This window comes from Taudactylus pleione, unplaced genomic scaffold, assembly GCF_031769625.1.
Source record: "Taudactylus pleione unplaced genomic scaffold, aTauple2 ptg000127l, whole genome shotgun sequence".
Taxonomy (NCBI): Eukaryota; Metazoa; Chordata; class Amphibia; order Anura; family Myobatrachidae; genus Taudactylus; species Taudactylus pleione.
The window spans coordinates 5799773-5817144 of record NW_028284529.1 but is presented as its reverse complement, the minus strand read 5'-3'; positions in this window follow the sequence as shown (position 1 = coordinate 5817144).

The window sequence follows — 17372 nt, the reverse complement described above, 5'->3', positions numbered from 1 at the left end:
ATGGAATCAGAGGCGCCACTGTTATTTGCTCAGCTTTCACCAAGACATCAGCTTTTTAGACTTGGTTCCTCAAATAGAGCTGTATGAACAGAATCATCAGATAATCAATCATTTTAAAACAGAAGCAAATCTTTGGAAATACTTTTGTCTACTGTGTGAAGATTAAACCTTAAATGTTACAATGTCATATAATTTTAATTTCATTCCATTAGTAATACAATAATAAATCCTTTTGGCACAAACTTAAATATGTTTATTTTTAAATCACTGAGGATTTAATATAGTGATGCCCAATGATGTGCAAAATTCTGAGCCTACTCAGCCAGTTGGCTGATAACTCATCCATGGGGTTAAAGGGGACATCTTTCTAGGTAAACTCATGGTATAAATGGACTAAAGCACATAGAAAGTTTAGATATGTTGATGCCAAGGTTCTGCTCACACATAAAGGGCGGAAATTAATAGGGCTTGAGTTGTAAAAATGTCCAAGTTTAGCAGTGAACTCTCACATTTTTACAACTCAGACAATGTAACAGAATGTGAGAACAGGCTAAATCGCATGTTTCTGGCATTTCCAGAACCCGCAATTGCAAAACACGCATCCATATGCTTTGTCATTGTGAACATACAACTCATCATATGTAAAGATGCGCAAAATTGGGCAGCAATACATGCCAAAAAATAGACCTGCCTCAGGCTAGCAGGTGTGTGTTAGACAGAAGCCTTAACAGATCAGTGTTATCCATGAACACTTTTGTCTTTGTAAAAGCAAGTAAAAAGTTAAATAAAAAAAGATGTGTGCCCCCCACACAAGCATAACCATGCCAAGGCTCTTTTGAGCCTGTCCTGGTTCTTAAAATACGGGAAAAAATGCGTAGGGTTCCCCTGTATTTTTCTTTCCTGCACCAGGCTGTTGAGCCTGTCCTTGTTCTCAAAATACAGGGGGGAAAATGTGTAGGGTTCCCCTGTATTTTAGGTACCTGCACGATGCTCTGTTGAGCCCGTCCTGGTTGAAAAACTATGGGGAAAAATGACATAGGGTTCCCCTGCATTTTCATCAACCAGCACAAGGCTCAGTGAGCCAGTCCTGGTTGTGTAAATACAGGGGTCAAAATGAGTAGGGGTATTTTCCCTAACCAGCAAAGGGCACTTTCTAGCGAGGGTGTAGTGCCATAGCTAGGATACCATTTCATTGGGTCCCATTCTAAAGCATTCACACCTGACCACTAGTCAGCCCAGGCCCCTGGGTAGGGTATGGACATTCTCAAAAAAGGGGATCCCCCTCTCCCAGGCACCCCAGGCCTCTGGACTGATAGCCTGGGGTTATCCCCAGCACCACTGGGCAGTGGGTACCGTGTTGATTGTGCAAATGTGTAAAAAATAGAATGATTAACATTGTCTTTTACTGGAGAACTAGAGGTCTCAGCAAGCCCCTGCATGCTGGTACTTGGAGAACCACAAGTGCCAGCATGCGAGGAATTAAGGGCCTGCTGGTACCTCTAGTTCACCTGCAATATAAATACTAAAATAAACACAGGACACACACTGTGACAGTATAATTTTTTTTAAACATACACTCACACTCCTGCATACTCACCTATAATACCTATAGCCATTCACATCCACTTATCCAGTAGCATCTACCCTTTGGTTCCGGTCCTCTTCAGTCCATGTAAGCATGACATGGCCTATTGGTTTACAAGCTTAAGAAAATTTAGCTTTCCAGGGTTTGGTGCAAATAGGAAATGTGGTCAAACCTCTGAAAACATTAGTTTCAGAGTTTTGACTGCATTTTGTTGTTAGTACATCCCACTCAAATTGTATGGTGTATGGGATGTGGAACAACTCAGAGTCCTCTATCTCACCCATTCTGGTACGTAGAGACATTTCTGTCAAGTGAGTACCAGACACTAGCAAAACCATTGTTTGTGAGCTAGGTCCATGTGTCTTAACTGACAATTTTTTTTTCTAAAAACCGCTCAGAAATTGTCAGGTTTTTATTATCAGGTTAAATTAGGTGAAGAACATGTATTTCAACTTATCTAAAATGATTTCATAAAAAAAAAAATATATTAATAGAAATTATTATATTTTATTATTTGAGAAAAAAAGTTTTTTCCAAACATCGTAACATAGGATAACCACCATCGGAACATCAGGAACATCATGACCATTGCAACCTCCCTTTTCACAGCGGCTTCGGGCACCAGGTACACTTTAGGGGGTGAGGGGACTTAATTAACTTTTCCCCAGCGGCTGCTAATATCTGCAGCCGCTGGGTAGGGGGTTCTTATGTGCTGACCGATCAGCAGTGATCGGCAGCACGGCAGACACTGGGCCACCCCCAGTGTCTGATGTGCTGCCAATCACTGCTGATTGGTCAGCGTGCAGGACAAGCACACTGCTTGGTGTGGTCAGAAAAATACATCCATGCCGAGCAAGTGGTTAAGGGAGTTCATTAAATATGGCTACAATCTGTAAAAAGATAAATAATGTCTTGCTTTCAAAAATCCTGAAACTAGTTCTAATAGTGGCCTTAACTCCTATGTTAAAAACATATACTCAATTATAAATTTATTTCAATAATATATATATATATATATATATATATATATATATATATATATTAGGGGTGTGCACCGGCCATTTTTTGTGTTTTGGATCTGGATCTTTGTTCGTGTTTTGGATCTGGATTGGTTTTGCCAAAACCACCTTTCCTTGTTTTCGGTTCTGGGTTTTGTGTTTTGGATCTGTATTTTTTTGAAAAGAAGCATAAAAACATCTAAAATCACAAAATTTGTGGGATTTTATGCTCCTATGCTATTATCAACCTCAATAACCTTAATTTCCACTCATTTCCAGTCTATTCTCACCTCACACCTCACAATAGTGTTTTTATGTCCAAAAGGTTGCACGAGGTAGCTGGATGACTATGCTAAGCGACACAAGTGGGCGGCACAAACACATGGCCCATCTAGGAGTGGCACTGCAGTGGCAGACATGATGGCAGTTTGAAAAACTAGGCCCCAAACAGTACATAATGCAAAGAAAAAAAAGAGGTGCAAGATGGAATTGTCCTTGAGCCCTCCCACCCACCCTTATGTTATATAAACAGGACATGCACACTTTAACAAACCAATCATTTCAGCGCCAGGGTCTGCCACACAACTGTGGCTGAAATGATTGGTTCGTTTGGGCCCCCACAAAACAAGCTGGCAATTAATCTATCCCTGCACAAACTGGCTTTACGGAGGCAAGATGTCATCCTCATCCAATGATCCCTCGCCCTCTTCAGTGTTGTGTACATCCTCATCCTCACAGAGTATTAATTCGTCCGCGCTGGAATCCACCACCACAGGTCCCTCTGTACGTTCTGGAGGCTGGTCTCCCTGAGTTGATAATTCATTTTTATGAACATCATCTTCTCCACATTTTGTGGAAGCAACCTCCTACGCCTTTCGCTGACAAGGTTCCCGGCTGCACTAAACACTATTTCGAAGTACACACTGGAGAGGGGGCAACTCAGGTAAAATAGAGCCAGTTTGTACAGGGGCTTCCAAATTGCCTCTTTTTCCTGCCAGTACTGTCTGACATGTCTACATGGAATGCGCTCACCGATGTAATCCTCCACCATTCTGTCAATGGTGACAGTATCATATGCAGTGGCAGTAGACTTGTCAGAAATTGTTGGCACGTCCTTCAGTCCAGACCAGATGTCCAAACCGGCCCTTGACTTATGACACAGGTGCATGCTTGGCGCTGCTGCTGTGTTGATGCACGTGCGGCAACTGCGCATGCATTTTGCACGCAAACACAGAAAAAAAAGAATTGTTAATTTTTTGTGGAGTGCACTTTGGGGGTTACACCACCCTTTAACAGACAGATGCACGCTTGGTGCTGCTCCTTTGTTGATGCACGTACAGTGCACACAATTCACAAACAAAGAAGAAAATATTTTATTGTTGTTGGAGTGCACTTTGGGGGTTACACCACCCTTTAACAGACAGACGCACGCTTGTCACTGCTGCTTTGAGGATGCAGGTGCGGCTACAGCCCACACAATTCACAAAGAGAAAAAAAAAGAAGAATTTTTTGTGGAGCACACTTTGAGGGTTACACCACCCTTTAACAGACAGATGCACGCTTGTCGCTGCTGCTTTGAGGATGCAGGTGCGGCTACTGTGCATACATTTCACACACAACCACAGAAAAAAAGATTATTTTATTTTGGTTGGAGCGCACTTTGGGGGTTACATCACCCTTTAACAGACAGACGCACGCTTGTCGCTGCTGCTTTGAGGATGCAGGTGCAGCTACAGCCCACACAATTCACAAAGACAGAAAAAAAATGAATTTTTTATTGTTTTGTGGAGCGCACTTTGAGGGTTACACCACCCTTTAACAGACAGATGCACGCTTGTCGCTGCTGGTTTGAGGATGCAGGTGCGGCTACTGTGCATACATTTCACACACAACCACAGAAAAAAAGATTATTTTATTTTGGTTGGAGCTCACTTTGGGGGTTACACCACCCTTTAACAGACAGACGCACGCTTGTCGCTGCTGCTTTGAGGATGCAGGTGCAGCTACAGTCCACACAATTCACAAAGACAGAAAAAAAATTAATTTTTTATTGTTTTTGGAGTGCACTTTTGGGGTTACAGCACCCTTTAACGGACAAGCCATCCAGCCCTTTACTTATGACACAGGCGCACGCTTGGCGCTGCTCCTTTGTTGATGGACGTGCAGCCACAGTGCACACAATTCACAAACACAGAAAAGAATTCCTCCACCATTCTGTTAGTGGTGACAGTATCATAAACAGTGACAGTAGACATGTCAGAAATTGACATTGTTGGCACATCCTTCAGTCCAGACCAGATGTCCAAACCGGCCCTTGACTTATGACACAGGCGCACGCTTGGCGCTGCTGCTGTGTTGATGCATGTGCGGCTACTGCGCATACATTTCGCACACAAACACAGAAAAAAAGAATTGCTTATTTTTTATGGAGTGCACTTTGGGGGTTACACCACCCTTTAACATACTTATGGGACACAGGTGCACGCTTGGCGCTGCTGCTTTGTTGATGCACGTGCATCCACAGTGCACACAATTCACAAAGACATCTGTTTTTTTTAATTTGTTTGGAGTGCACTTTGGGGGTTACACCACCCTTTAACAGACGAGCCAGCTGGCCCTTTACTTATGACACAGGCGCACGCTTGGCGCTACTTTGTTGATGCACGTGTGGCCACAGTGCTCACAATTCACAAACACAGAAAATAATTTTTTATTTTGTTTGGAGTGCACTTTGGGGGTTACAGCACCCTTTAACAGACAAGCCAGCTGACCCTTTATTTATGGGACACAGGCGCACGCTTGGCACTGCTCGTTTGTTGATGCACGTGCAGCCACAGTGCACACAATTCACAAACACAGAAAATATTTTTTTATTTTGTTTGGAGTGCACTTTGGGGGTTACAGCATCCTTTAACAGACAAGCCAGCCGGCCCTTTACTTATGACACAGGTGCATGCTTGGAGCTACTTTGTTGATGCACGTGCGGCCACAGTGCACACAATTCACAAACACAGAAAAAAATATATTTTTTTGGAGTGCACTTTGGGGGAGCACCCCTGATCCACAGGTCAACCCCTGGACAACACTACAGCACCCCTCTAGGACTACAGCCTTTATGGGACACTACACAACACAGTCCAGCCAGCCCCTATAGACTTTGGAGTGGATACAGACCCTATGGACAACTGACTGCACAACACAGCCCAGCCAGCCTCTATGACAGCAGCACAACACTGCCCAGCCAGCCCCTATGGACAACAGCAGCACAACACAGCTCAGCTGGCGAGGCGGGAAAAGTCGAGCCTGACTCAGATACATTTTAGAAATCCGAACCCGCTCATCCCTAATATATATATATATATATATATATATATATATACAGTATATATATATATATACAGTATTTTTTATGTACGAGTGCCCTAAGAAACATGTGTGTGTGCATGTGTATGTGATATTTTGCAACCTGTGGGTTGTGCCCTAGTGTAAGCATTTGTATATACTGCAGGTAAAATAAGTATTGAACACATCAACATTTTTCAAAGTCAATATATTTGTTATGGGGCTATTGTAATTCAATTTTCACCAAATGTCAGCAACAACCCATGCAATCCCCACATGCAAAGAAATCAAACCAAATATGTCCATAAATTAAGTTATGTGTATTAATGTGACACATGGGTTGCATTTTCTGATCAATTTATGACTACATCAAGTGTTGTAAAGTATAAAGCGATTTCATGTGTTAATAGAATTAATGTAAGTTGAAGATGTTGAGCCTGTTCGTATTTATTCCATGGGCTCTCTCAGAGATTATATCACATTTAATTTTGGAAGTGTCCATATGAAGAATTTATTTAATTGATTTTAGCGATATCAGTGCCTATCAACTGATGAATTGTCTGCATATGCTATAATACCGTCTCCAGACTACTTAAGGGATATCTTCAGAGAGGGGGTATACCTTTGACAAAGTTATGTTGAGTGTGACGAAATGTGCTAGGACCAGCCTTATTTTGTACGAGTGCTCTACATCTCAGCCTGGCCATCCACTCCTGAGACACCCACCGTCTCTCAGCATTCAAATCAGTGGAGTATTTACAGTGACCGGAATGACTGTGCACATTCCTGGTTGATGCTATATCATTTATACTGTCTCTCAACTATTTTATTTTAAACCACAAGTTTTTTCTCAGGTTAATGGGAAGGCCATAGGGATGAGGTTCACACTGAGATATGCAAACCTCTACATGGGGGCTTTTGAGGAAACACACAACTGGGGGTGTGATCTCGACACGAACCTTGTCTTCTATGGCCACTACGTAGATGATTTGTTTGTTATATTGGATGGGGATCCACAGTGCTGTTCACAACTCACATCCCTACTTAATAACAATGATATTAATTTAATGTTCACGGGGAGCATGGATAGATGTTCCATTTCCTTCCTCAATATTGACTTATCCACCAGTGGCAATAAGATTGTTACTAAAACCTTTCAGAAAAATGTTGATAACTATTATTTTTTAGATTATGGGAGTTCAATATTCCCTGCGGCCAAGTTAGACACTTGCAGAGAATCTGCATTGAAAGTGAGACTTTCTAAATACAAGCGGGTGAGCTCATAGAGGCATTTAGAGATTATTACTCAGACCAATTATTAGGACTAGCATTACAAAATACAATAAAATCTAAATAGAGAGGAGTTATTACAATATAAAGAAAAAACTGTCAGGAACCGTATGGGAAAAAGCCAGGACTTAGGGTGGCTAGGGAACAAGCAGTTGAGTGACAATACTAGGTCTCCCTATTGCAGCCAAACCAAGGTTTGGTTAGACCTGCCCAGAGGTGTGGAGTCTAACTCACTTGGTAGTCTTCACCAGTAACCCTTTCAGTTGGAATATGGGTTTCGCTGCACCAAGTGAGCGGCCCTCTGGACAGGTACCTGGGAGTGGCAGGAAGACCGGAACTATATTAGAATGGATTAGCACTGGGAACCCTAAGAATGTAATAACACTAGAGGCCAGCATAAAAACTAAATAGCTAGGGTACAAAGGATCAGTTAGAACTGAATACTTGAACACAGGAGACCAGCATATAAACTGAATACTTGAACACTGGAGATCAGCGTGAACTGAATACTTGACCATAGGAGATCAGGGTATGAACTGAATACTTAAACACAGGAGATCGGCATATGAACTGAATATTTGAACACAGGAGGTGAGCAAATTAACTGAATAATTGAGCACAGGAGATCAGGGTATGACCTTAATACTTGAATACAGGAGATCAGCAAATGAACTGAATACTTGAGCACAAGAGATCAGGGTATGAAATTAATACTTGAATACAGGAGATCAGCAAATGCACTACATAATTGAATACAGGAGATCAGCAATGAACTGAATACTTGAGCACAGGAGATCCAGGTGCTGACTTGCACAGAGAAACACAGAGAAATGTGGATACAGGCATGTACTGGGAATTACTAGAGATCCAGTTGAGAGCTAACTGGTAATTAGCATGAAAGCTGACACCACAGGAAAACAGGTAGGCAGTTAGAGAGCTGAGCAGCACACTAAAAGACAACACAGGGATTTACAAGAAACACTGGAGTTCTATGAGAACATGTTGGGAATTAGCATGGGAGCTAATACAAGTAACACTGGTGGTCAGCGTGAGGGCTGAAACAACACACTGTAGATACTTCATGGAAAACACTGGAGAGCATAACAATCACTGGAACAGCAAAGTTGAACAGCAGTTTCTTCCTGGAGTCAGACATAAATACCCCTGGGTAGCTGGTCATTGGATAAGAGAATCAGCTGAGTGACCACAGGACTACCATTGGGAGAGACTAGTCAGGTGATATGGACCAACATGGCTGCACCCATGCCCAGCACCCTGGAAACCAGGACGCATGCACGGAAGCCCTAGCAGACCCTGGGGAGAATACTCAGACACCACTCACCTCCACTCCCAGCGAGTGAAAACCTATGCCCAAGGATGCCAGCATGGAGGTGAGTAGTGGTTAATCCCAGGCCGCATCCTGACAGTATCCCCCCCTTTCAGGGTGGACTCCAGACACCAAGAAGTGCACTGAAAAACTTAAAAAAACTCAAAACTTGAGACACCAGAAAAACTTGAGAAAACCTCTAAAACTGCAAGTAAAAAATACCAGGAAATATTTAAAAAAAAGTTTAAAGACTTGATATGAGGAACTGTAGAACTACCAATATTGAGTTGATACCTTGTATGAAAGGATGTTTTTTACTTCTGCACAGTCATAGGGCCTGATTCAGAGCCGTTCGCTATTTGTGGTCGTTCGTTTAAAAACAAGGGGTGGCTATTCAAATGATCCGTACGCACATTGCAGTCTGTTCACACCTCTAAGTCTGAACGAGCGTGCAAAACATACGCTCGTTTATTTGTTAAAAACGCCCCCTGGCCGCTCGCACCATACGTCATGTCCGCTATTTATTAGATTAATCGAGTACATCGACCAGCGTATGAACTGCTCGCTATTCTTGTGGTTGGTGTTTGCTACCACAAATTTGCGAGCAGTTCTGGCTATAAAATAACCCAGTGACGTGGTCAATGACGCTGCTGTTTTAAATATACACACCCATAAAACGCCCGTTTTGACCTTTAAGCACGCCTGCGTTCGGATCTCCACTCCCCATTTTCAAGCTCCTTCCCCTGTTACCACCCACATACGCCTCATTCTGTCACTCAAAATAGCAGGCCCTCGCTATATTGCGTACCAACGATTTTCGGCCGCACTGACTGGTTCGCGCATGCGTACTAAAAACCGTACGCATGCGCAGATGTGCAAACATCGCTCGGAACGAGCGTACTGCCGCTAACGAGCGGCTCTGAATGAGGGCCATAGTTCTCAAAGGTATGTCCTGGAGGAATATAAGGATAGGATAAGCTCAGACAACAGAGGATCCTCAGAAAATGGGACATTGCCTTGTGTAAGATCGAATTCAGACTCCAAGTCCGTATCCAATGGAAGATTGGAAGAATCAACATGACTAGAAATCTCTGAGGTTGATGAACAAATTGAAGCAAAACCAACTCTGATAGTGTCTGATTGTTGGTTCTTAATATTTCATTGAGACTTCTTCTTCCAGACTGATAGATCCTGTACCGTATTGTCTTGTAAAGGGAGTAAAGCGGTATATCTGAGTTTGATGTCTAAAGGTGGTGAAGTCAAACTAGAACCTTTGTCAGAAGAGGTAACTGAAGACAGACTCAAAGGAGCAAATTCTTTAATCATAGCTGTACTGAAGCCCATCACATCTTGTAGGATTGGATCATTGGACTCAACAAGTGGGTTAGCCCATCCAAAGCTCTTCCTCTGAAGTTCATGATGAGAAAATTGACAAGGTTGGTGGAAGTGATACCACAAGAGATCAGCAATGATAAGTGTTTCAAAATGCTTAAGTAATGCCGTGTATTGGGGTACTTCTTCATCGAAGATTATGGATGCTGAAGCATCCGATGTGTCCTGAGTTACAGAATTCTTTTTAGGAACTGAGACAAACCCACTTAGAGATTCCTTAGACCGATGATTGGGTGATTCTACTAAACTTGATTGAAGTTCTTCACTCAAAAACACAAGACCCAAAGTGAGATTCAGGAGAATTGGAATTAGAGACACCAGGAACTGTTATAACTAAAGAAGATGAACTTTGAAGAGCACCAGAATGGGTAGGATCCATAGAAACATAGAAACATAGAATTTGACAGCAGATAAGAACCACTTGGCCTATCTAGTCTGCCCCATTTTTAAACATATTGTTACCTCAACCCTTGTTGATCCTTACTCTGATGGGAGGCTATTCAACTTGTCCATTACCATTTATGTGAAGTAATTTTTCCTCAAATTTCCCCTGAACCTACCACCCTCCAGTTTCAGAAAATGTACTCTTGTTCTAATAATTCTTTTTCTTTGAAGAATGTATCCTTCCTTTACTTTGTTAACCCCTTTATATATTTGAACGTTTCTATAATGTCTCCCCTTTCCCTTCTCTGCTCCAAACTTTACATATTAAGATATTTTAGTCTTTCCTGGTACATTTTGTGGTGTAGACCTTGCACCATTTTAATTGCCCTTCTTTGTACAGTCTCTAATATATTAATATCCTTCTGGAGATATGGCCTCAAGAAATGAACACAGTATTCGAGATGAGGACGTACCAATGACCTATACAGTGGTATTTTCATTTCTTTCTTTCTGCTACTGATTCCTCTCCCTATGCAACCAAGCATCTGACTTGCCTTCCTCATTTCTTTGTTACAATGTTTGCTTGCCTTTAAGTCATCTGAAATAGTGACTCCTAGATCCCTTTCCTCTTCGATACTTTCCAGTATAGTGCCATTAATACTATATTTAGTCTTTGGATTTTTGAGACACAAGTGCATGATCTTGCATTTTTTGGCATTAAACTGTAGTTGCCACATTCTTGACCATTCCTCTAGTCTACCTAGATCATCAATCATTTGTTTTACCCCTCCTGGTGTGTCTATCCTGTTGCATACATTTGTGTCATCTGCAAAAAGGCAGTTTCCCTTCAATACCATTTGCAATGTTACAAATAAAGATATTAAAAAGCACTGGTCCCAAACTCCTCTTGTCTCACTCTCCCCTTACCCCTTTATGGGATAATCCTGTCTTCCCACCAGGCCAATCTTCGATATGTTCTCATCCCTGGATTTGTAGAAATATACATTTGATATAGATGTTTTGGATAATGGTATTTGTATGTTGCTACCATATATTATAGCTACATTTAATTTCCCAGAGGTGAACTCATTTATATGTTTTCAAATAAGGCATTTTGTGTCCTCTCTAACGAGTCCTATACTACTTTGCTTGCTGTCAGCCCTGGAATCTCAGGGCATTATATCTGCCACTTATTCTCTCCTTCTATCATATGGGCAGTCTCCTTCCCCATTGTTTGTAATTCAGTGGGAAAGAGACCTGGGTCCACCACCTGATGAGCAAGCATGGTCCGATATTTATATGTATGTTTCGAAGTCATCTATTTCAACTATGGTAATGGACAACTCCTATAAGGTCTTTTACAGATGGTACTTGGTCCCTACTAGATTGCACAAAATGTTTCCTTATGTCCCCCCTCAGTGCTGGAGAGGCTGTGGCACCCTAGGCTCTTTTATTCACATCTGGTGGACATGCCCCAAAATGACGCTATATTGGGACATGATTGCAAACTTGATAAGTAAAGTGATTAATATCTCTATAGTTAAAGACCCTTGGTCTTTTCTTTTTGGTCTACCAATTACAACACTAGACACAATCACTAGTAAGCTGGTAGTTCAAATATTGAATGCAACCAGATGCCTTGTTGCACTATATTGGAAATGAAATGCAACAAGGTTATTGATAAAATCTGGTACCTGGTGAGTATGGAGAAGATCACTGCATATCTTAATAATAGATCCTCTAGTTCCAACAGGTTTGGAACCCATGGTACAATTTTCAAAACCCCTCACATAACTCTCATTTGTTGGGTGGACTTTCAGCACTTCTGTTCTGACTATTTGTTTTTTTGTCTATTCATTTATTTTTCTTTATGTGTGCTTATAAATGCTGCCTTAAACCTATTTTAGTACCATATATTATTGCTCTATATTTTGTCGAGGTGTTATACCAGCAAGGTATTCCACTCCCCCACCCCTCCGTTTCTTCTTTCTCTCCCTTTCCTCACCCTCTACTTTTTTTTCTATTTTCTTTCTTTTCTGCTACCCTCTTTACTGCAGCTGATATTGAACAGTTATCTGTAATATACTGATATGCTATATACGATCGTCTAAGATTGTTAACGATACTGTTTTCTCTTCTGTTTTTATTTTTGCAATATATCTAACACATTTTCCAGATGTATAACCGATTCACAATGTTTTCTTATTCTCATCTAAAAGTTAATGATGTGACTAAGTACAGTATTTTAAATAAAAATAAACTATTTAAAAAAAAAAGCACTGGTCCAAGTTCAGATCCTTGAGGTACTCCATTGGTAACATTTCCCTCTTGAGACTGCACTCAGTTTACTACAACTCTCTGTTTCCTATCCTGCAGCCATGATCTTATCCATTCAACTATCTTTGTATCCAATCCCATGCTTTCCAGTTTATTTAACAGTCTGCGATCTTGAACAGTGTCAAAATCCTTACTAAAGTCTAGATAAGCAATATCTATGGCCCCCTCTTTATCTATTTCCTTAGTCACCCAGTCAAAAAAGTCAATAAGATTTGTTTGACATAATCTCCCCCCAATAAATCCATGCTGTTTGGGGTCCTGCAAATTGCTGGATTTGAGATAATCTATGACTCTTTCTTTTAATAATGTTTCCATCAATTTCCCTACTACTGATGTAAGGCTCACTGGTCGGTAGTTGTTGCTTCTTCCTTGCTTCCACTTTTGTGCAGCGGGACGTTTGCTCTTTTCCAGTCCTCTGGAATTACTCCAGTAGCTAGTGACTGGTTGGATAATTCTTTTAATGGTGTTACCAGCACCCCTTTAAGCTCTTTTAGTATCCTTGGATGTATCCCATCTGGCCCCATTGATTTATCCACTTTCAGTTTTGAGGGTTCTGTTAGGATCTTCTCCTCTGTAAATGTACTTGTTCCGACCTCATTTTTCTGATTACAGCTTAAACTTAACTGTGGCCCCTTGCCCTCTTTTTCAGTAGTGAATACTGAACAAAAATAATTATTAAGATGATCAGCTATTACATTGTCTCCCTCGACAAGACTCTCTTTTTCTGTCTTTAGTCTTTTTATTTCACCTTTTGTTTTTCTCCTTTCGCTTATATACTTAAAAAAAGTTTTGCCCCCTTTACCCACTGACTGTACCATTTTCTCCTCAGCTTTTGCCTTTGCACATCTTATTACTCTTTGTCCTCATTATTTTGCATCTGCTTGTATTTCCTAAAGGTCATCTTTTTTGCTTTCACAATACTTGCTACCTCTTTCCCAAACCACACTGGCTTCCTTTTCCTTGTGGTTTTCCTAACCTTTTTGATACAAAGGTCTGTTGCCTTTAATATTGCACTTTTTTAATTTTCCCACCTCTCGTGCACTCCTTTCCACTCTGCCAAAGATTCACTTACACATCTTCCCATCCATGTAAAATCAGCCTTCCTAAAATCTAACACCTTTGTTCTTGTATGGGGTGAGTCAGTATCTGTCTTTATTCTGAACCATACTGCTTGATGATCACTGGATCCCAGATTTTCACTCACTTTTACATCAGATATTCTGTCTCCATTTGTAAGTATTAAGTCTAATATTGTGTTTTTCCGAGTGAGCTCCCTCACCAATTGCTAGAGGGAGACTCCCTGCAATGAATTCAGCATGTCCCTACTTCTAGTGGAACTTGAAAAAGACACCTCCCAGTTTTTATCCGGTAGATTAAAATCTCCCATGATTCCAGAGGCAAATTTTCATCCACTGGGGTGAAATACTCAGAAGATGACTTCCCGTGGGTCGAGGTATTTATTAATTGAAATAAGCAAACTTCATCTATAATCTTAGGCCCTGATTCAGAGCCGGTCGCTATTTGCGCTCGGTCGTCCAGAAAATAGGGGTGGCTATTCAAATGAACCGTTCGCTGTTTGCGGTCTGTTCACGCCTCTAGGTCTGAACGAGCGAACAAAACTTGCGGTCGTTTTTTGGGAAACTACGCCCCCTGGCCGCTCGCATCCGATGTCATGTCCGCTATTTATTAGATTAATCGAGTACATCGATCAGGGTATGAACTGCTCGCTACTCTTGTGGTTGGTTTTTGCTACCACAATTTTGCGAGCAGTTCTGGCTAAAAAAAACCCAGTGACGTGGTCAATGACGCTGCTGTTTTAAATATGCACACCCATAAAACGCCCGTTTTGACCTTTAAGCACGCCTGCGTTCTGATTTCCACTCCCCGTTTTCAAGCACCTTCCCCTGTTACCACCCACATATGCCTCATCCTGTCACTCAAATTAGCAGGCATTCGCTATTTTGCGAGCACATGAATTTCGGCCGCACTGACTGGTACGCGCATGCGTATAACGATCCGTACGCATGCGCAGTTTGGCAAACATCGCTCGGAGCGAACGAGCTGCTGCTTATGAGTGGCTCTGAATGAGGGCCTTAGTCCCAAAGCCCTTTGCTTTCTTTAGTTTGGACTCTCCACCATCACAGCCCATAATGAGGTAATTGATCTTACTGCTAATATTCTCAAGGACTATGCCTCCATGGCTTTCTACTAAAGTCTTAGCTTTGCTTTTCGTTATGGACTCTAGAACTCCCGTAAACATGAATGTTAGACCTTCCATGCATTTATCTGTACCTAGGGGAATTTACTTGGTGTCAAAAGCTTAAGCTGTGGGACTAGTTTTGTTTTCAGGAGAAGGCGAAAGATCTGACGAAGAACATTACATTTTGTTGGTCCTTAACTTAGAACCCTTTCCTTTCTGAAAAATAGATACTTCAGATGAAGTGGTCATACATACGGGAATGAACAAGTCACCTGAAACTTCCTTCTGCGACATGACACTGGAAACCCCTTGTTGGGGTGCAAGGCTTAAAACCCCTTCTTGGGGTATAAGACTTGAAACCTCCTCCTGGGGAATAACAATTGACATCCCCTCAAGGTTGTACAGGACTTAAAACCCCCTCCTGCGGAAGGAGGCTTGACATCCCCTCCTGGGGTATGGGACATGAAAACCCCTCTTGGGATGCAAGACTAGAGACTCTATCCTGGGGTGAGAGACTTGAGACCCCCTCCTGGGGTGAGAGACTTGAGACCCCCTCCTAGGGTGTGAAACTTAAAACCCCTTCTTGGGGAATTACACTCAAAACTCCTCCTGGGGTATAGCACCAGAGGACCCCTGTTGGGGAAAGACACTTGAAAACCCCTCTTGGGGTACAACTTCAGATGATAGTGAGAAGCTTGAGACCCCCATCTGGGGTACGACACTTAAAAACCCCTCCCGGGGTATCACACCAGAAAACCCCTCTTGGGGTATGGAAATAATTCCCTCTTGAAAAACAAGACTTAAATCCCCTTCCTGGGGTATAGAACTGGAAATTCCTTATGGGGAAAAAAGCTTGAAACCCCCTCCTGGGGTAAAAAAGTTGAAATCCCGTCTAGGGGTGAAAAAATTGAGACTTCTTCCAGTGGTACGGCACTTGAAATCTCCCCCTGAGGAACAAAACTTGAATCCCCCTCTTGGGGCTTGAAACTTGAAACAGAAATAGGAAGTGATTGTTCCAAAGACCCTTCTTGAACCATGCTAGAAGCTGATGTAGGAGTATTGAGAATTCCCATAGAAACTTTAGTACAGCATACCCTTATTGGCTCTGAAAACTTGGGTAGGACACTGGTTTTAGGCAAGGTAAATTGCTCCTCTGAATGAGGGCGGGCGCTTCTTTTTTTTTGGTGCGGCCTCCTAAAATTCCTTTATTAAAGCTGAAAGTCCACTTGGCATTGTGAGTGGTGAGACCCTACCACAAGGGTCTCCTCACAATGCCGATGGTCACGATAATCGCGGCCATCGCCAGGCCGCTCGCACAAGCTGTGGGTGGTCACCCACAGCTGTGCGAGTGGCCTGAATGCTGGAATTAGCAACGCCCTGATTCAGAGCGAGGGCATGCAAGTAGCGTGCGCCTCTGAATCAGGCCCACAGTCTTTAATAAAGTGATCATCAGAACCACAATATAAACAAAGGTGTAATTCCTGGCGCCGCTGGCATTTAAGCTCAGTGAGCCTAGGACACAGGAAACTTTGATGCCTCACACTACCTTGACTGGAGGATATGGTAACTGAATCAGAGGTGGCACTAGAAAACTTAGAGAAACCTTGAAAAATTCTGAGGAGAAGATGTAGTTGTTATAATTGCTGGGAAAAAACTGGTAAGATGTTTAATGACACTGGTATCAGAAAATTGCAAGGTCAGATGACACTTAAAAGGTGGACAAGAAGACTTAGAAGAATTTTCTGCTGCAGGTGTAGATGAAACTTGTGACTGTGAAGAAACAGACACAGGAGACTTCACTGGCAGGACTTGTAAAGCAACTTGAGATAGTGTAGCAAGAATGGAAAAAAAAAATTAATTGGCCCAAAAAATTCTTGCAGATGTTGAATCATAAGTTGCAGACTGGTCTCATGAGCTTCCACTTAGGAAAGTATTCCCAGAAAACTTGCTTGATCCTGTAACCCAGTGGCTTGCATGTTTTGGTCTGTTCAAACTGTCAGGTCTAATATGGAAAAAAGCCAGTGGGCTAGGGTGGCTAGGGAACAAGCAGGTGAGTGACAGTGCTAGGTCTCCCTATTGCAGCCAAACCCAGGTTTGGTTAGTCCTGCCCAGAGGCAGGGAGTCGAGTCTAACTCACTTGGTGGTTTTCACCAGTGTGCCCTCCAGTTGGGATATGGGTTTCGCTGTACCAGGTAAGCAGGTCGTGACCCTCTGGACAGGTACCTGGGAGTGGCAGGAAGACCAGAACTATGTTAGAATGGATTAGCACTGGGAACCCTAAGAATGTAATAACACTAGAGGCCAGCATGAAAACTAAATAGCTAGGACACAAAGGATCAGTTATAACTGCATACTTGAACACAGGAGATCGGCATATAAACTGAATACTTGAACACAGGAGATCAGCGTGAACTGAATACTTGAGCACAGGAGATCAGGGTATGAACTGAATACTTTAACACAGGAGATCGGCAAATGAACTGGATACTTGAGCACAGGAGGTCAGTGTATGAACTG